We start from the raw sequence: 22125 nt of genomic DNA on the forward strand, positions 1-22125 counted from the left end.
ATTAAACCATTTAATTATTTTTTGCATTACTCTAAATTAAAAATAAATATTTTTTTACAAGCGTACCAAGCCGTACCCGTACCCTATTTTTTTTAATTTTACTGTATCGACATACCCGTATCGTACCAGTACCAGTACTCATACCCGTACATATGCTTCATAGGTGTTAGGTAGCCGATAGCAAACACGTAAAAAAAAAACCCGTTCAGATTCCTTATGAAAATGAATCTTACTTTGAATCGTTTAAATGCTAGCCGCATCAACGCCTGGGTGCGGTGAAAAATGGGCAAAGGTGTCCGCGTTTTTCTGGACGAGCGCGGGTAAAGAAGCTAGTCTAAGACTACAGGTTTAAGATAGCTACTTGGAATATAGGAACCTTAACTGGTAAGACGATGGAATTGGTAGATGTTATGATTAGAAAGAGAGTTAGTATAGTTTGCGTACAAGAAACTAAGTGGACGGGTGAGAAAGTTAAGGAAATTGAGGATACCGATTTTAAACTGTATTATAGTGGTAAGGGAAGACGCAGGAATGTGGTAGGAATCATAATTGCCAAGGGCTTGGTGGAGAATGTAGTGGCGGTCATTAGAAAAGGGGATAGGATTATGTTAGTTAAACTAGTTATTTGAGGAAATATAGTAAACGTTATTAGTGCACACACCCCTCAAGTAGGATTAGATGATCAGACTAAGAGGGATTTTTTCGAGCAAATGGATGATATTTTACAGAAGATGCTCGTAGGAGAGAACTTGGTTATAGGTAGAGATTTTAATGGCCATGTAGGCATAAATAAACTAGGCTATGAAATGGTGCATAGTGGATACAGTTTTGGTGACAGAAATGAGGCTGGAGAGAGTATGTTAGATTTTGTGTTGACTTCTGACCTGGTGGTTGCCAATGCTATCTATAAGAAGAGGAATGAGCATTTGATAACTTTTAAAAGTGGGTCAGTTAAGAGCCAAATAAATTACTTCTTAGTGAGAAAAGTGAACCGCCTAAAACGAAATGATTGTAAGGTGATTCCTGGAGAGAGCCTGACCTCTCAACATAGGATTTTGGTACCATATTTATGTTTTAGAGGGCAATACTAAGTTAGGAAGGATGGTAGGCGTCGTAGGACGAGATGGTGGGACCTAAAAAGGGACAAATTACAAACATTTAAGAATATAATGGATAAGAAAGGTACTTGCGACTTGAAAGATGATGCTAACACTATGTGGAACTCGATGGCCAATTGTATGAGTAGAATCTCAAGGGAAGTGCTTGGAGAGTCGAAGGGACGGGACCCAGCGCTAGGAAAACTTGGTGGTGGAGAGAAGAGGTTCAAGTGGTAGTTAAGGCAAAAAAAAAGTGTTTTCAAAACTGGCAGAATGATAGAACTAAGGAAAACCTTAAGAGCTATAGATTGGCTAATAAAGAGGTCAAAAAAGTAGTGAGAGAGACTAAGTTGAAACCTTATGATGACCTATACACTAGACTTGATAGTAAAGAAGGAGAAAAGAGTATACAAACTTGCTAAGATACGGGAGAGGAAAACAAGAGATTTTAATTAAGTTAAGTGCATCAAGAGTGAGAATTCTAAGGTATTGGTGAAGGATGAAGAGATTAAGGAAAGATAGAACAATTATTTTGAGAAACTATAAAATAAGGAGCATGGAGGTACAACAATAGGGGAAGAAATGGCTAGTAATACGATAAACCAAGACTATAGGTTTTATCGCAGGATTAGAAACTTTGAAGTGGAGATTGCACTTAAGAAGATGAAATCAAATAAGGCTTTAAGACTCGGTGATATCCCTATTGAAGCTTGGAAGTGCTTGGGTAAAAAGGGGGTTGATTGGTTGATTAGGTTGTTTAGTAAAATTTTGTTAATTAGGAACATGCCAGATGAGTGGATGAAGAGTATTTTAGTGCCAATATATAAGAAAAAAGGAGATGTCCAGAATTGCAAAAACTATAGAGGAATCAAACTAATGTGCCATAAAATGAAAGTGTATGAGAGGGTGATGGAACGCTGTAACAAGCCCGCGGGGGACCTCGCTACAGCTCGGACTCGACTTTTGCAGTCACGGTTCTAAATCTGAACCAAAGAGTCCAAATCCGGCAAATCGTTTTAGGAAAACTGATTTTTGAAAGAAATGCCAAACATGAACTGCTTTGCCAGATACAGAGTCGCCACCTAAATATTTTATTTTGGGAAATTTAGGAAACCCTGACTCGGTGCCAAAAGGCCACGTGTCCGTCATCACCAAAGTTGCCTCGGCTCGGGAACTTGGGTACGATTGGGGAAGGTCACTTCGTGAGCACCCCCACTCGCCCGGTCATAGACCGGCCTCTACTAACCATGATATCAATTTTTGAAAACATTGTGAGTTCTTATTCCGGTTATTAGCCTAGGTTACTATGTGATGCTCACAGCATATAAGTATAGACCGGGTCGCCCGAATTGGAACAAAACATTTTATGTTTGTTTTTGAAAATGGTTTGCTACCCGCAGGTAGGTTTGAAACATTTTGATGATTCATTCCAATTCAGATAACCCAACCTTCACCCACAGGCATTCAGGCAAATATATCAGATAAGCACATAGCCTCATGGTAAGCATGCTATCATGGCATTCACTCACACGCATGCAAGGATGCTAAAGCATAAAACTCACCGAGTACTCCAAGCCAAAATAGAAACTATATTAGAAATCATGCATGATCCTAAGTGTACAGAAATGCCTAATGCAACACATGCAAAATACAACTATAGTAGGCTCGGCTATTCTAAGATGGCATACAAAATGCTACAACTAACATGTATTCAACTTGGAACTGAAAGTACAATGCAGTTAGTATGATGCGCCGAGCCCGATGCATGCAATACAGATGAATGATGCAAACATGCTGTCATACTGTATGCTAATTGAAATATGCCTTAATCTAATCATCAAAAGCGGATAAATAAAAGGGAGAAAGACGTGGGGTTGGAAGACATACATCACACTCACCCACACTTATTACAGTTGTGCCTTCCCTCGGAGGGTCCGAATAAATAATACAGTCCAAATATTACAGTCCCCAAATAAAAGAATATTACAGTCCAAAATATTACAGAATTCTAATTAATTAATGAATTAACTAGAAAGCAAATAAACTGGCGTGCAAGCCGGGGACTGCCTTGCTTCTGGTGGATGATGCATGTCCGGACTGTCTTGCGCGGAAATCCACCGGAATGCCCCAATTAGCCTCTGTTTACACCTGTTATTCTTGAAAAGCGTGCCAAGTCCCGGAAAATTGCTGATTCCTGGTTTTGCTGCAACAGAGAGCAGGAAAGGGGCATAGCAATGTATTTGCACAAATATACGCATGTCTCGATCCTCGTGCCACCAATCACGCATACCGAGGCATGATGGCCGAGGAGTCGAAATGCACAACTCAATATAGGATGAATGCACATGAGACTACAGCTAAAACCTAACTCCATCATGGATAATCCGGAGTGTCGGTGACTGGGGAATTGAGACACATTCCGTCACTCGGAGTACGAAATGTACCTCGTTTCCCGTGCCCGGGCTAACTCCTATTCCGGACACGATGCAATATGCATGATATGCATGAAATTCAACTAAGATACAATCCTAACGTACACAATGCTATGAAATGAGATGCCTCGAAATGCGTACACGCGGGCACGCAAACCGAGAAAATGCAGAATGCTATGAAAATGAAATGCCTCGGAGTGCGTGAACACGGGCACACAAACTGAGAAAATGATATGTGTCTCGAAGTACGTGCACGCGGGCACGCAAACTGAGGCGATGATATGTGTCTCGAAGTACGTGCACGCAGGCACGCAAACCGAGGCGATGATATGTGTCTCGAAGTACGTGCACGCGGGCACGCAAACCGAGGCGATGATATGTGTCTCGAAGTACGTACACGCGGGCACGCAAACCGAGGCGATGATATGTGATGAAATGGTATGGGAATGACAAATGGGCTTATACCAACATGAGTGAGCCTCAGCCACACTCACATGGGATGCCGTTGGATAAAAATGAAGTGCCTCGAAATGCGTGCACACTGGCACGCAAACCGAGGCGATGCGAAAGCGATGCGAATTTCATGAAAAATGCAACATGGACTTATACTAACATGAGAGAGCCTCAGCCACACTCACATAAGATGCCGATGGCAGAAAATGAAGTGCCTCGAAATGCGTGCACACGGGCACACAAACCGAGGCAATGCATACGCAATGCAAATGACATGGAAAATGAAGTATGGACTTATACTAACATGAGAGAGCCTCAGCCGCACTCACATAAGATGCCGATGGCAGAAAATGAAGTGCCTCGAAATGCGTGCACACGGGCACGCAAACCGAGGCAATGCATACGCAATGCAAATGACATGGAAAATGAAGTATGGACTTATACTAACATGAGAGAGCCTCAGCCGCACTCACATAAGATGCCGATGGCAAAAAATGAAGTGCCTCGAAATGCGTGCACACGGGCACGCAAACCGAGGCAATGCATACGCAATGCAAATGACATGGAAAATGAAGTATGGACTTATACTAACATGAGAGAGCCTCAGCCGCACTCACATAAGATGCCAATGGCAGAAAATGAAGTGCCTCGAAATGCGTGCACACGGGCACGCAAACCGAGGCAATGCATACGCAATGCAAATGACATGGAAAATGAAGTATGGACTTATACTAACATGAGAGAGCCTCAGCCGCACTCACATAAGATGCCAATTGCAGAAAAATGAGGTGCCTCGAAATGCGTGCACACGGGCACGCAAACCGAGGCGATGGCAGAATGCGATGTAATGACATGAAATGGATGGCAATCATTCTAACAGAATTTCAGCAACAAAATATGGGGGAAAACAGTTCCGAAATGAAGTGAAATGACACCAAATGCATGAAATTGTCCCGAAATATGAATTTAGGCACCCGAAATGGCCTATAGCTAGGCCAAACATGCACAATATGGACATGCAATGCAAAGACAGAAGCTAGACAGTCCCAAAATAAACACTTTTCCAGTTTATAGCATGGCCAAACAGTAAGTATAGATATGGCAAAAATGGCATGCAAGAATACGGTATTTTCAAGGGGTAATGAAGCAAGTGATATAAACAAAACCCAAACTGAAAAATTTCCTTCTACAACACTGAAGATGGACCAAAAATATGAACATTTACAGTATATGGAAGCCTCAAAATCAGTATACAAATATGCTAAAAATGTGATGCAAAACAAAGCTCAAAAGGTGCTATAACATGAAGTATACAAAATAATCACCAAACAGAAAAAAAGTGTTAATGAAACATGAAGTATAGATCAAAATAAGACTATCTCTAGGCCTGTAAAATGGCCGAAAACAAAAGCATGGTAGGCTAACTAAACATGCAAGAAAACGAACCAAAAGGTAACCAAAGAGGCAAGTGGTATATGAAATGCTCAAACTGAAAAATTCCCTTCTACAACATTGAAGAGGGACCAAAAATAAGCATATTTCCAGAACTGTAAAACAGCCAAAACAGAATACAAACATGCTGGAAATGCAATGCAAAATTAGGCTCAAAAGTGGCTATAACATGAGGTATGCAAAATAATCACCAAATAGCCAAAGACCCTTAATAAAACATGAAGTATAGGTCAAAATAAGACTATCTCTAGGCCTGTAAAATGGCCGAAAACAAAATCATGGTAGGCTAACTAAACATGCAAGAAAACGGTATTTACAAAGGGTATTGAAGCAAGTAGCATATGGAGGGCTCAAACAGGGTTGAGCCCTTAATGAAAAGTGACAATGAGCTCAAAAGAGGGCCCTTTTCAGTTAGGGCCGGAGCTTGAAACAAAAAGCATGGATGGCTTAGAGATGGTGCAAGAATGAGCTAGAAAAGAGGGAAATTGGACTTACCTTTGAAGACCAACACTTTTGTTGCTTCTTGGACCAGATTTGGTGACTCTAAGCTGCTGGAATTCTTCCCCTTGCTGCTGGAATGGAAGGGTGGTGGTAGAGCTTGAAGATGATGAAGAAATGGAACCCAAAACTTGAAGGAAATGGGGTGCTATGTATGTATCTCCTCCAAGAAAGCCTTGTAACCCCTTTCTTGAGTTGGGAGGTCAACAAAATTTAAGAGAGAGAGAGAAGAGCCTCTTCAAAAGTCTAGTGAAAAATGAGCCTTTTTCTTCTTTCAAAAGGGGCCCCGGATGTAGATATTTTTTTGGGGAAAACCAAGGCACAGCTGGAATGCACTCAACCTGAAGAAGCAGGCCGGCCAGTTACTTTTTCTGCAGATGGCCGGCCAGCCACTTAACATAGCCGGCCGGCTAGGTCAAAGAAAAAAACGGCCGGCCGGCCAGAAAAAATGGCCGGTCACCCCCTAGGATGAAGCCCCAGAAGTTAGCTTTCCAATGGCGCAAACCTTGCATTAAAATTCCTCCTGTAGAAAAAGTTATGCCCTTTTCGGTGAAGTCGCGCAGCTTTTTCTCCTTCCCGGATTCATGCTGAAACACTTTTGACCAAAAAGAAGTTGGCTTTTTGGCAAAATTACTAGCCTCCCACCAACTTTTGGTGTCCTCTCATGTGTGTAGATCACATATATGTGGTTTGGGGTTGGCAACAGTGACTCCAGGGTGTTCAACATTGCATTTGAAGAGGAGGGGCAAAAATGGAAAGAAAAATTAATGGCCGGCCATAAACTTTTAGGGTCCTCCCAAGTGTGTACATCACAGATATGTGGTTCAAAGTTCAAGAAAGTGGGCCCAAGGTGTTCAACATTGGCCCGGAAGAGGAGGGGCAAAAATGGAAATAACAATTAATGGCCGGCCATGACTTTTTTGGGTCCTCCAAGGTGTGTAGATCACAGTTATGTGGTTGAAAGTTGGCAACACTACCCCTAGGGTGTTCAACATTAGCCCGGAAGTTGGAAAAACGGGGGCCGGGAGGCTCCGGAGGAGAGATAACTGGTTGCTGCAAAAATTACTAGCCTCCCACCCTCCAGTGACCTTCCTGGTGATAAAACAGAGGTACCTGCCAAAAATGAACGAAAACCGATGCAAAACGAATGTTCGGGGCCCCGGAAACTGCCCGTTAAACACCGAAAGTGGCGTTCGGCCACGAAGTGGGTTTCTCAGACCCCAGTGTCCCTCAAAAGGGAGAAAATAAGATGTATGCCAAAAATCAGAGCAAACGGAGATGGTTAGGCGGTCCCGAACCGAGACACACGGCCTGACGGCTCCGAAAACCGGGAACCGGACTCCGAAATGGGCAAAATGGCCTACGGCCACCAAATGTAGCCTACGGACATTGAGAGATGGTCTACGGGACCTCTCCCTCCCCTTAGGAAAAGAAACAGAGAAAACCGAGTCTGGTTCGCAAACCGAGGCAAGGCACCGAAGAAGGTCCGGAAGTCCGGAGGCGGGGCTCGCAGCCGCGACTCTGAAACTTCTAAACGAGTACATTATGCAATATCACCAAGTGCTCAATCGGTGACGTCTGAGTCTCAAGGTCGGTCAAAAATGGGGTGTCTACAAACGCCGATGGCGAGATATAACAGAGGTGTCAGAGAATCAATTTGGGTTTATGCCCGGCAGGTCAACAATGGAAGCGATTTATCTTTTGAGGAAAGTAATAGAAAAGTATAGAGAAAAGAAAAGAGGCATTCATATGGTGTTTATCAACCATGAGAAAGCATATGATAGAGTGTCCCGAGATATAATATGGTGGTTGTTAGAGAAGAAATGGGTGACAAAAGGTTACATTGATGTGATTAGAGACATGTGTGAAGGGGTGGTGACCACTATTAAATCGCCTGCTAGAGAGACAAATGAATTTCCTATCACTGTTGGGTTACACCAAGGATCTACCTTAAGCCCTTATCTTTTTGCTTTAGTTATGAATGAGTTGACGAGAAATATTCAGGATGACATGCCATGGTATATGCTTTTTGCAGACGATATTGTGCTAGTAGATGAGACTAGAGAATGAGTTAATACAAAGTTGGAGACTTGGAGAAAAGCTTTTGAATTTAAAGGTTTTCGGATAAGCAGAAATAAGACAGAGTACATAGAGTGTAAATTTAGTAACAGTAACAATGAAAGCAGAGGAGAAGTGAAGATTGAGAACCAAGAATTGCCTAAGAGTGAAAATTTTTGTTATTTAGGATCGATTATCACAACCGCGAGGGAGATTGATGCGGATGTGACACATAGGATTAAGGTGGGATGGTGTAAATGGAGAAGTGCATCTGGGGTACTGTGCGATGAACGAATACCCACTAGACTAAAAGGTAAGTTCTATAGAATGACTATTAGACCAGCGATGTTGTATGAAACGGAGTGTTGGGCAACCAAGAAACAACATGTAGATAAGATGAGTGTAGTTGAGATGTGGATGCTAAGGTGGATATGTGACAAGATTAGACAAGACAGAATTAGGAATGAGTGTATTTAGGAATGAGAAAGAGTAGCACCGATAGAAGATAAGTTGAGAGAGAATCGATTGAGATGGTTTGGTCACATTCAACGGAGACTAACAGAGGCAGTAGTGATGAGATGCGATGCTGTAACAGTAAAGGGAAGTGTTAGGGGACGGGGTAGGCATAGATTAACGTTGGCTAACATTGTAAATAGAGATATGGATCTACTTAATTTGATTAACGAAATGGCCTTTGATAGGGCCGCGTGGAGAGGAAGGATTCATGTAGCCGACCCCATTTGATAGGACTTAAGGCTTGGTTTGGTTTGATTTGGTTTAAGACTCTAATCTTTGATTAATTGAAGTAAACTTAGCCCGAAAAAACACATCAACTCTATTATTTTTTAATGTACAATACATTAAATTGAAGTAAACTCAACCCGAAAGGCCACATCCACTCTATTATTTTTTAATGTACAATACACAAAATATAATATGGCATATCTATATAAATATATCAAGAATTGCTATAATGAATGAGATGAGATATGATTTCATTCCCTCTCTTTAACTCCTCAGTGAGTTTAGTATATCAATCATGATTCGTTAATATAAAAATCAAAAAATAAATAAATAAAAAGGAGAATTAGCTATTAAGTTGGATTCTCAACCCCTAAGGGTTGGCTTAGTAGTGAAGGCTTGGGACTTAGGAGTTTACTCCTCTCTAAGTATCAGGTTCAAAACCTCTTAGGTGCTATCAACTCTTGTGTTGGACCAGTCTATACGGAGCTCTGCTCTGGCTTTAAATAGGCCCCCCGCTAGTGAACGGTGTGATTGGTCCCCCAGGGATTAGTCGAGGTGCGCGCAAGCTGGCTCAGACACCCTGAATTATCAAAAAAAATAAAAAAAAAGTTAGATTCCCTCTTTATTTTTGACAGGTCAGACATCTCAAGTTCAATATATAATATATCAAAATATTATCAAAACACAAAATCAATGATTTAAAATTATCATATGTGTTGATGAATTTTAACACTTTCTTTGATTACTTTGACTTTAAGGTAAAAAATTTGTAACGTGCATGGCTATTTGACTAGTGAAAGCTTACTAGTAAAATGGATAAGTTCCTAAAACTTATTCGTCTACTTACCAAGGAAGGAAGAAAAAAAAATACTAAAAACAATATAAATTTAAGGGAATGTAAGGTAAGATTTGAATACCACTTGGTCAAAGAGATGTGTCAGAACAATCATTTTTTTATAAATAAAGTTAGTATAATTAAAACAAAATATTTTATAAAATAGGAAGAATGTTAGTTCATAATCGTAAGTGAAAGAATCTAACCAAACTCTGGCGTTTATTATTATCAGAAATATTGACTTGTATTCAATTATCAAACTTGAAGTAATTCAGTGCTCATCCTTGAATTTCATGGCCTAACTATCTGAATCACATCTCTAACTTGACATCAACAATCATAGCTCAGTCTTTTATTTTCCAATCTTGTTGTCAATTTCACTGGCTCAAGTTGTTTTATAAATTCTTTGGCTACATATCAAGTTTTTCAACCAAGGGTTGGATTTACTACAAAAAAAAAAATTTAACATTTTACAGACTAAAATTTAGGGGTGAAATTATTTTTTTAGGATCAAATATTTTTATTACGAAAAGTGTCGTTATTATATTTTTAGCAACGAAAATTAGATATTAGTGATGAATTATTATCCTTTTGGGATCAAATTTTTTGTCTCAAAAAATAAACTATTTTAAGACCAAATTATTTTATCCCTAAAAGTCTATTTATTAGTGACATTTTTAAAATTTTGTCATTAAAAATCTTATTTTTGACTTTTCGGGACGACCTTTTAGCGACTATCCTCATGACAATAGAAATTGGTCCTTAAATGTCTTTTGCAACAAAATTTTCACTTTTAAAAATCAAAATATTTGATCTCTAAAACTCTTATATGTTGTAGTGATTGGATATGACTTATTTTATTTTATTTTATTATAAAAATACATACAAAAAAAAAGAAGAAATTATATGATCCAAATAAATCAATGAACTACTTATTTTTTTGTATTGCCAAAACAAGCTTATATGACTTATTTTGGAAAATGAGTTAAAATCACTTCTCAACTTTTAATTCAATTTTTTCTCTCAAAAAAAATTTAAAAAAATAATAAAATAATTTTTAACTATCCCCTCAAAACAGTCTTATGTACATGTCACAGAGTAATGAATAATGGCCATTATCACTCTAATAGTTCTTATTAAGAATTCACCACACGAAAAAAGTGTTAGGTACACAAAAGGGAAACTTGATTATTTGCTTGAAGTTGACAGAAAGAAAAGGTGTACTATTAAATTTGAAGAATATAATATAGTTAGAATTTGGAAGAGCATTTCAAACCCAAAGTGGGCTTTTTTGAGTGAACAGAAAAAGAATATCTGCAGATACCATCGTATGAAATAAATTAGTGGAGCATCCAAACAGACACCAAGACCTTATTTGTTATAATTTAAAAAAGTTAAAAAGTTAAAAAATTATTATTTTATTTAACTTACATCATCTTATTTAAGTCGCATCACCTCTCTATCACATCACTTCAAACCCAACTCATACTCAATTCATATTACATAAAAAATCAAAAAATATACTTATTTAGATCATCACAAATAACCTCTAAGATAACTTACGAATATACATAAGAGAGAGAGCTAGGAATTCTATCCACATTGGGGCTAGTTTAGTGAGTGACCACTGAAGTTTGGAAGTTTGCTCTTTCCTAGATCTCATGTTCGAATCTTCTATAATTTATAAATGCATATCTTGAGGTCATGAATCGCAGAGTGTATGCAAGGCCGGCCTTGGGCATGGGCTAATTAAGCCATGGCCTAGGGTCTCTCAAAATAGACTAAAAAAAAAAGTCTGTCCTATTATAGTTTAGTATAATATTTTATGTATGTTTTAAGTTCAAAAAAAATTAAAGAAGACCCAAACTAATTTAAAATAAATTGATTCATTAAAAAATTGAAAAAACCCATTCAAAAAAATTAACATTGTTATCTATTGAAAATAGTTCCCAAAAAAGGATCCCCTTCTATTATAGTTTATTGTAATATATTAGGTATGTTTTAAATTTAAAAAAAAATTAAGGAAGGCCCAAACTAACTTAAAATAAATTGACTCATTAAAAAATTGAAAGACCCATTTAAAATAATTAGCATTGTTATCCATTGAAAATGATTTTGCAAAAAAACTAGATTATTCAAGTATGATTGATTTTTTTGTTTCTAAAAATACAAGAAGAGCGACGATCAAGCGACACCTGTTAGTTGTTGTAATGTAATATTAAGTATTTTTTATGATTTTGACACAAATCTTTTGTCTTTTACCTTCATTTATTTTTTTTCATTCAATGAAAAAAAAATGTGAAGGGCCCCAAAAATTTATTAGTTGATCATCGGATTTGGATCCCAGAAATCTCAGAGCCGAGCCTGAGCGTATGTCCTGTTTCGAAAGGCTTGTTCAGGCTGTAGAAACTTAATCTGGTACACGTAAATTGACGCATGAGATATCAAATTTGATCGTTTCGATTGTGTTTAAATTTTGAAATTTAAAGAAAGATTTTTAGAGAGAAAGGAAAACGAAAGGCAAAATAAATGAAATACAAATAATTATTTTTCATTTTTTCTTTTCTTTTTTCATTTCATGCGCAACTCAGATGCAAATTTAAAAGCGTAGTTATCGAACGTTCTTGAATAAATTTTGTTATGTAATTAAGTTAAAAAATACCAAAAATAGAGAGATGAGAATCACAATCCAACAACCCATACGTGAAACATGTTCGATCGATGATGTGATTACAAAGGTGCTAATAAAACACTAGTATGAACAAATAACAGGCTCTAATTAATATTCTCAAAAGACCCAAATGAAGGGACATCTGATTAATAAATAAAGTAAGGAAAATATTGCAGATTTTGATAATAAAAGGCAGTAAAAGTGGATACAAGGAAAGCAATCGAAAAGTGATTAAAAGAAAAAAAAAGATAAAGTAAAAGATAAAGTTCAAATGAACCTTGATCCAAAGTAGCATTGAAAAAATATGGTGGAAAGAAAATTAATTAACATTTTTATGATTTTTTTTAAAAAAAATATTTTTTATATTTGGTTGCACGTTTTAAGCTAATATATTAATAGTTGTATCGGTTGTAGTGGTGGTGGTAGTCAGGGACGGAACTAAGAGAAAATTATGGGGGGTCATGGCCCTACTGTTTCTATGAATATTATTGTTTATCATAAAATTTTAAAAAAATAAATAAATATATATATATATATATATATAAAATAATCTCCCAGTATAAAAAAATGTATGTATCATTTTTCTTCCATCTTGAATTCTTTTTCTATTTTACATAAATAAAAAAAAAAAATTATTCATCCTATTATAAATTGCTTCTATGGTATTTAATTTTTTTTTATGTATATAATTTATATATCATATATACACACATGTGTGTTTTGTGTATATGGTGAAAAAAATTATTTTTCTTTTGGCCCCTCCAGTAATGAAATCCTGATTCTGTCCTTGGTAGTGTAGAGGTGGTATTGTGGTAGCATTGGTAAGATTTTAACTCAGAAAACGTTTTCTATATTTTAAAAGTAAAAACACATTTTGTCTAAATAATTTTATTTTTCGTTGACTAAAAAAATATTTTTCATTGACTTTTGCACGAGTACGAAATAATATTATTATATAATTCTGTTGGTCAAGTTTGCACTTCTCTAAATATTGTTGCTTTACTACATGAAAATACAAATGTGAGCTAGCCGGCGGGTGTGTGCTGGATACCTCTCCGATGCCTAAGTCAGCAAATAGAAAATAGACAAAAGCTCTGTGTATTTTAGAGTAAGAATTGCCATACCTGTGTATAAGTCATGTCATGAGCTTTTATAGAATCCGTCTGGCACAATCCTAGTAAGACTCTAACTCTCTTTAGTAGAGTCCTTCTAGGAACCACTTTCCTTAGGATAAAGCCTATCATGAGAACACCCTTCACACTGCCAATCAACCGAGACGGCTCAAACTCCCTACCTCGGCTGGTAGTACGATTAACCAAACTAACATGGCCCTACCCTACGCTGGACAGAACCAAGATGGCATTTGACCGACCTAAAACCCAGTTCGGCGCTCTGCACTGGTTATACCTTGATCTGATCCTTAATTACATTTGGTCTACCTATTCCAGGCCCTGGCTCAATGTCTGTACGGCTTAAGACCAAGGTACTCAAGCCCTTATCTCGGCCTATAGTGCGGCTTAACGAACAAAGGAGGCTCTACGTAGCTCGGCCCAATTTACACATAAATTACCCTTTGCCAAGCATGATTGGGATTATTGTCCTCTAGTTATGCTAAGTTACTCTCACTAACCGAGCTAGGACTCACTCAGTTACCAGAATCTTCTCTAGTCGTATAGCTCATCTTCCTACGTTTCTGACGTCGTGTTCTAACTAGGACACGTGGCACGAGGCAATTGCTTCCAACCTCTGTGACAACCGTCACACACTACCCTTAAATTTCAAAAAAGCTCGCCTTTTCGACTTGTGCATATAATACAAACGCATTCGAAAAGCCACTTCCATTGTTCATTCTCCAAAACCCCAATCCCAGCTCCTAATCACAATTGCGATCCATCAATTACTGCCAAAGTTGAATCTTGTCCATATGAGCTCATAATCAAACGACGAAGCACGCCTGCTGCGCAAAATCAGATTTTTCCTATGAACTGGTAAGTTTCAAAATGCTTTACAATGTTTTTGTTTATGCTTGCTTGTTGTTCATCGTCGTTTCCATTCCATCCTACCACTATGTGTGCTCTAGAGTAGGATTTAAAAAGTAAAACCACTAAAACACGTATTCAACAGAATGTAAAGCTATATGCGCCCCAATCGGTTAGGATATAAACCAGTCAACCCCTGTAATTTTGATCTAAAACCATAAACACACAAAACAAACAGCTGTTGGTTATCTCTATACATGAGTATAACTGTACTAGGGATTTTCTTTCCAACCGATCTACCACTTCCGTGCCTTCAAACCGAACTAATGCACCTGCCCTTGGTCTGGACTGAGGTAGATCCCATATGTGTGCAACTGAATCTAAAAACGTCGCCTTTCACCCAACCTGGCTAAAATTGACCTCACTCTAGCCGAGCTATATGTGGCACACACTCTCAAGGTCGAGCCAACTAATTTACACTAACGCCTTAGCCCGGTCACTAGCTAGCCATAAAACATTCTATATTCTTCACTGTGCAGACTTTGACTAAGTTTATTCAGGAACACCATTCACTACAACGCTCGGCTAAGGAGCAGAGTAGACATTTAAAAACAAGCTAAGGTCACACCCATGGCAAATAACAATTCCTAATGAATTCACTCAGTGCTATAGCCGAGTTCCGAAGGGACTACAACATCCTTGACGACGTACACTTCGAGCTAGCCGAGCGAGACACCATACCTTGGGGCAAACTAGGCCTTGTTCCATTCACATTGTTGTCCATTATAGAGGATGGACTCCGATTCCTAGTCTAGCTCCTTATTTGTGAATTTCTTAGGCAAACCAAACTATAACCCACAATATTATCCATCAATGGAATAACCGAGCTAAATTGCCACCTTGGCCTTAACCTCGGATTAGCCGAGTTATTCCACCAATATTTTCTCGGCCACAATGACGACGGTTGGGTCTATTGTCTAAGAATCAGAAAAGGCCGAGAGAAAATCATCAAGCACACACCAGACAAAGACTTAAACGATGATGATTTTCTGTGGGTCAGTGGCAATTTTGAGGACAACAAAGCCCCAATACTGGGTCGAAATATCAACTGGAATAAGGGGACCGCTGGTAAAGATAGTCCAGTCTGTCTCTTTTGCTATTTCCAGTATGTCTACCGTACTAACCCTTGTTTCCTCTTAATGCAGATTTGAACCACCTCAAAACAAGCTATGCCTACGCGAATCTAAACACTTTCCGTGTCGTGCTTCACTACCGCAACCGAGATTGGATCGAGCTCCTGAATTTCGAGCCAACCTATCGGTATAGCGGTAAAAGGAAAACTAAGGTCACAGATTTTCTTCTTGAATCATCACCCGAGTTGGACCCCAACCTCCCCCAAATCAATCTTATTCCTCTTACTGAAGAGAAAGATATGGAAAAAAAGTGAGTTGTCCGTGCCTTCATTATCGAACAGACTACTGCCTCCAATGTCGAGGCACAGACCGAGTTGCCTCCAGCTAGTTATGTATATGAGACTGTGGTAGCCCTTCCAACTGCCAGAGCCTCGTCATCTCAGCCTAGTAAAAGGCCCCATACTTCAATGAATCAGACACAGCGACTAGTGGATGAGGAAGAAACCTAGCAGCTTCAAGCCGCGCTCCCCGAACAATCCCCAGGTAGACGCTGCGCTACCCCACCTCCCACTCCAGCGTGGACAGCAGTTGTTTCTTTTAAGGGCTGAGCCGTGACTACATCGGACTCTGTTTGCTCCGAAAAAGACCATATTCTGGCTTTTAACTTAGCCAAGAGTGTCTGCCTTCTAATTGACATGGAACACCACGCACATCTGATTGAGCTGAAGGCGATACGGTCCGCCAACAAGTCACTAATTCTGGTAATCCTGAATTTTACACATTCTGATCTTTCTATGAACTTGTTGCTCGGTTTATCTAACTTATTGCGTATGCTCTACAGGCCGTGCAAAAGAACCAAATCGCCCATTAGCGCGCTCTGGAATTAAGAAGAATGACCAAGGCGGCTATTGCAGACAGCAAGGCCAAAGAAGTCAAGCTTAAAGAGCTCCAAGCAAAGCTTGCTGATCTAAGCACCAACTGCGATCACTTGGCTGAGCTTTTTAGTACTGCTGAGGAGGCCAAGAAAAAAGCTCTGGCCAAAAGAAAGGACCGTTACCTTCGGGAGCTGGCCAAGCTAGAGAAGAAAAAAGATGCTGAGATAAAGACACTGCAAAAACAGATTGAGGATGCTAAGGAGTGCGGCTTCAAAGAAGGTGAGGAGGTCTACGTCAAACAGTGCAAGGCCACAAAAAACATTTTTTTCAAGAGTGGTTGGAAAGCCACGGTAGAGAAGCTCGGTCACCCACTGGACTCAAACATTTTTCTGAATCCCACTTCCCATTTTCATACCGAGCTGTATGGTAAGATACGCCAATGCTGTTCAACAGAAGCTCTTGGTGGTGGAGGAAGAGAGCTCGGCACCACATAATGCTCCATTGGATCCTCATGCTCAGTTGGAAATGCCTGATCAGACCGACCGAAGCCTGGTGGTCGAAGAAGGCATCATCGACTTAATTATAAATGGTGGTACTGGAATGGACCTTACTGGTGGTGTAGTCGGTGATGGTGTTGACGCCGATCTTGAAGATCTATTGGCATGAATATGTACTTTTTGTTTTTCTTTTGTCTCTGTTATGTAACTGGGCTAGATGCCCCACCTTTTGTAATTATCTTCTAATGAATGGAAAAGGCCTTCTTTTTGTTTGGTTATTGTGTTTCAACTTCATCTTTTATGCATTATGTTGACTGCCTGCCTAGTCAAACTAATTAGCTTGGCCCTACCGTACCCTGCCAACCTTCATTGGCTGAGATACTTATCTCGGCTAAAAAACCAAAAAAGCTATGCTGGTGCAAAAAGTTTTATTGGTCAAACCTGTCAACCTTCTTCAACCTAGATTCTTTATCTCGGCTAAGGAGTATAAAAAGTTATGTTGGTCAAACCTGCCAATCTTCATCAGCCTAGATCCTTTATCTCAGCTAAAGAGTGCAAAAAGTTGGTGTTGGTCAAACCTGCTAACCTTCTTTAGCTTAGATCCGCATTTCGGCTAAAGAGTGCAAAAAGTATTTGTTGGTCAAACCTACCAACCTTCTTTAGCCTAGATCCTCATATCGGCTAAAGAGTACAAAAAGTTATGTTGGTCAAACCTATAAACCTTCTTTAGCCTATATTCTCATCTCAGCTAAAGAGGGCAAAAAGTTATGTTGGTCAAACCTGCCAATCTTTTTTAACGTAGATCCTCTGCCAACCTTCTTTAACCTAGATCCTCATCTGGGCTAAAGAGTGCAAAAAGTTATGTTGGTCAAGCCTACCAACCTTCTTTAGCCTAGATCCTTATCTCGGCTAAAGAGTACAAAAAGTTGGTGTTGGTCAAACTTGTCAACCTTCTTTAGCCTAGATCCTTATCTCGGTTAAAGAGTGTAAAAAGTTTTTATTGGTCAAACCTACCAACCTTCTTGAGCCTAGATCCTTATCTCGGCTAAAGAGTGCAAAAATTTTTGTTGGTCAAACCTGCCAACCTTTTTTAGCCTAGATCCTTATCTCGGCTAAAGAGTGCAAAAACTTATGTTGGTCAAATCTGCCAACCTTTTTTAGCCTAGATCCTCATCTCGACTAAAGAGTGAAAAAAGTTATGTTGGTCAAACCTGCCAACCTTCTTTAGCCTAGATCCTTATCTCGGCTAAAGAGTGCAAAAAGTTGGTGTTGGTCAAACCTGCCAACCTTTTTTAGCCTAGATCCTTATCTCGGCTAAAGAGTGCAAAAAAAATTTGTTAGTCAAACCTGCCAATCTTCTTGAGCCTACATCCTTATCTCGGCTAAAGAGTGCAAAAAGTTATGTTGGTCAAATCTGCTAACTTCCATTGCCCTCCAGTCGGGCAATAAGTATAAACAATTTTACAAACAGAGGAATACAAGTACTGAAAGAAATTATACTGAAAAAATGACTATTAGTTTTATTGAATATATATATATATATATATATAATTAAAAGTGTCAGAAGAGTTAAAAATAAAATACTTTGAGATTTGCGGTGTTCCCAGGCCTTAGGATAGCTCGGCCGTCCACATCTTCAAGATGGTATGCTCCTTTTCCTGCCAGGCCAGTCACTTTGTACGGTCCTTCCCAGTTGGGTCCCAATTTATCATCTCCTGGCACCAGAGTGTTTCTCATTACTTTGTGTAGCACCCAATCTCCAATCTTGAATTGTCTTGGATGCACCGCCTTGTTGTATTTTCTGGATAATTCTTGTTGATAAGAGGCAATGTAGACCAATACCCTTTCTCTTCGTTCGTCAGCCAGATCTAGCTCCAAGGCTATGGATTCCTCATTTATATCAGGATCAAAATTTTCGCTTCTAATAGTGGGGAGGCCAATTTCTAGGGGGATCACTGCGTACATGCCATAAGCCAGGGAAAAAGGCATTTCGCCAGTCGATCGCCTTGGTGTAGTTTGGTATGCCCATAAGACGTGAGGAAGTTCTTCAGCCCATTTTCCTTTTTCCTTTGTTAGTCTTTTTTTTAGACCGTCCAAGACTACTTTGTTAGAGGCTTTAGCCTGGCCATTAGCTTGGGGGGTATACTGGTGTAGAGTTGTAGAATTCGATCTTGTATTCTTCGTAAAACCCCCTGAAGATTCGTCCATCAAATTTAGTGCCGTCATCAGATATCAAGTCCTTGGGTATTCCGAACAGAGTTATGATGTTTTGCCAAACAAACTTCTTTACGTCTTTCTCTTTAATGGAGGCGAGTGCCTCTACTTTCACTCACTTGATAAAGTAATCCGTTGCCTCAATAAAGAACTTTCTGTTACCCGGCATGGTTAGGAGTGGTTCCACAATGTCTAAGCCCCACATTGCAAAAGGCCAATGGCTGGTCAAGGGTAGGAGCTCTCTTGTTGGCTGATGGATTTGATGCGCGAACTTCTGATATTTCTCATATTTTTTAACGTACTTCTCAGCGTTTGCTTGCATGTACGGCCACCAATATCCTTGTGAAATGGCTCGGTAGGCCAGCACTCTCCTCTCTTTGTGGCTTCTGCAAATGCTTTCGTGAATTTCAAACAAAAATGTCTCGACTTTGCTAGGATGGACACACTTCAAGTATGGTCCTGTGAAGGATTTTTTGTACAATGTTAGTGATAGGGAGAGCCAAAATCGTTGTAACTTTGCTCTAATTTTGTTGGCCTCCTTCTTGTCCTCTATCAAGATGCCATCTTTTAAGAACACCACTATGGGGTCCATCTAGGAGGGACCTAGCTCGGCGCAGCATACTTTGGTTGCTTTAGGTTCTTCAATACTTGATCTTGTCAAGAAATCCATTAGCAATAGGTGTGGGATAGACATGTTTGCTATTGACGCAAAATTAGCTAGCTCATCTGCCTTACTATTTTCTTCTCGACCGATTTGCTCTATCTTTACCATTTCAAACTTCATGATCTCATTTCTGACCAACTCTTAATACTTGGCCATTCTATCATCCTTTGCTTCGTAGTCACCCGAAATTTGGTTGACTACTAATTGGGAGTCACTGTATACCATCAGATCGATGGCTTTCATGCGGAATGCTGACTTCAAAACGGCTAACAGTGCTTCGTACTCAGCCTCGTTGTTGGATGCTAGAAACCTAAGGTTGATTGCATGTTTAATGGTCAAGCCATCTGGTGAAATAAGGACTGTCCCAAGTCCAGCACCGTGCTTGTTGGACGCTCCATCCACAAAGAGCTTCCACATCTCTCCTACAAACAACTTCTAGCAAGTGGAGGGATTTGATGACGCCTCAAGATCTGGGATGCTAATGGTGCTTTCTCCAAACTTTTTGTCCGTTGTAGTGAATTGTTCCTCACTACTTGATTGTCTTAGCAATCCATTCTCAGGCGTATCTTCAGGAACCGTTGTAGGACTAGGTGGTTCGCTGCTCACTTGCTCGCCTTGTCGCCGGGGGCGGCATTATTCCCACAGCCCTTTTGCCACTTTGGTCGGTTATCTCAGATTAGTCTACTAGGCACACAAAATGACTACCTGGCACAAACTTTGCCACGAAGTCTGCCAATGCTTGGGCTTTTATCTCGGTTTGTGGCTGGAACTTGATGTCAAACTGTCCTAGCTCCACAACTTACTTTAGTATTTGCCTTGAAAAGTTCTTCATTTCATACAAGGCTTTTAAAGGAAAGGTCGTTAAGACGATCACGGTGTGGGCATAGAAGTAATGTGATAATTTTCTTGAAACCATCATCAAAGCTAAGGCCAACTTCTGTAACGACAGGTACCTTGTTTTAGAGTCCAGCAATGTCTTGCTAACATAAAAGATGGACAGGTGTTGTATTCCCTCAACTTGTACCAACACTGCACTAACTGCATGGTGGGAAATTGCTTAGTATAAAAAGAGTTCTTCTCCTGGTACTGGGGTTACCAACAATGGTGGAGAGGTCATGTATTCTTTCAAGCATTCCAGAGTGCGGTCGCACTTGTCATCCCACTCAAACTTGGCCTTCAGTGCCTGAAAAAACGGTCGACCCCTATCTAATGATCGACTTATGAATCGGTTTAGCGCAGCTACTAAGCCAGTGAGATACTGTACCTCTTTGACTATGTTGGGCCTCTCGAGATCTTGAATGGCTTTGATCTAAGACAGATCGGATTTTATACCCTAGTTGGTCACTAAAAAGCCCATAAATTTTCCTGACCCATGCCAAACGCGCACTTGGATGCATTCAGCCATAATTTATGGATTTTTAAAATTTGAAAACATCTTAGCTTGGTCTTTGAGATGGTCTCATTCATTCTTGCTCTTGACCACCATGTTGTCTATGTAAATTTCTATTGTTCTACCTAGCGATGGCTCAAACATTTTGGTGATCATTCGTTGGAACGTTGCCCCTACATTTTTTAGGCCAAAGGGCATGACCTTGTAGCAATACAATACTCTAGGTGTCGTAAAGGGTGTGACCTCCTGGTCAGGTTCATATATAGCAATTTGATGGTAACCGCGATATGCATCAAGGAAGCTAAGTCGGTTGTGACCTGTAGTTAGGTCCACCAATTGGTCTATCTGTGGTAAAGAAAAACTATCTTTTGGGCATGCTTTATTGACTATCTTGTAATCCATGCAAATGGGCCGCTTGCCATTATTCTTAGGCACCATCACGGTGTTGGAGATCCACCTAGGATAGTGAACCTTTTTTATTAGTCCGGCTTCCAGCAGGTTTCCGACCTCCTCAGCCACTACCTCTGTGTAGTGAAGTGTTGATCGGCGAATCCGTTGTATAATCGGTCTGGCTATTGGGTGTACATTGAGTTGATGGCAAATAAAGTTACGGTCAATGCCAGGCATGTCGTACGACGTCCAAGCGAACACTTTGATGTTAGAGATTAAAAATTTCATAATTTCTATTCTTTTGGTGCTGGACAAAAATGAGCCAAGCAAAAAGAGCTTTTCTAGAACCTCTTCATCTAGTCTGACCTCTAGCAGGTCTTCTATTACCTTTTGTTCGATTGTCTTGCCGACGTCTGCAAATAACTCGTGACGTCTGCGAATAACTCGTTGCTTCTGGCTCCTCCACTATTTGTACGAACCCTTTTGCAGCTCGGCTGCCGTTTATTGTTATGAAGCACTGCTTGGACATGATTTGGTCTCCTAATACCTTTTCAATCATTTCAGATTCGTTAGGGAACCTATCACTTGATGGTAGGTTGATGCTACCGCCCACATGGCGTGCAAAAATGCTCTTCTCAAGATTATATTGTAAGTAGAAGGGACTTTCAATACCCAGAACTTTACTTGTTTTGTCATCGTTCCAACTTTGACTGGTAAAATTATCTTGCCAACCAGTTATTCTA

This window comes from Camellia sinensis, chromosome 13 (genome assembly GCF_055761805.1).
Source record: "Camellia sinensis isolate YWXY chromosome 13, ASM5576180v1, whole genome shotgun sequence".
Taxonomy (NCBI): Eukaryota; Viridiplantae; Streptophyta; class Magnoliopsida; order Ericales; family Theaceae; genus Camellia; species Camellia sinensis.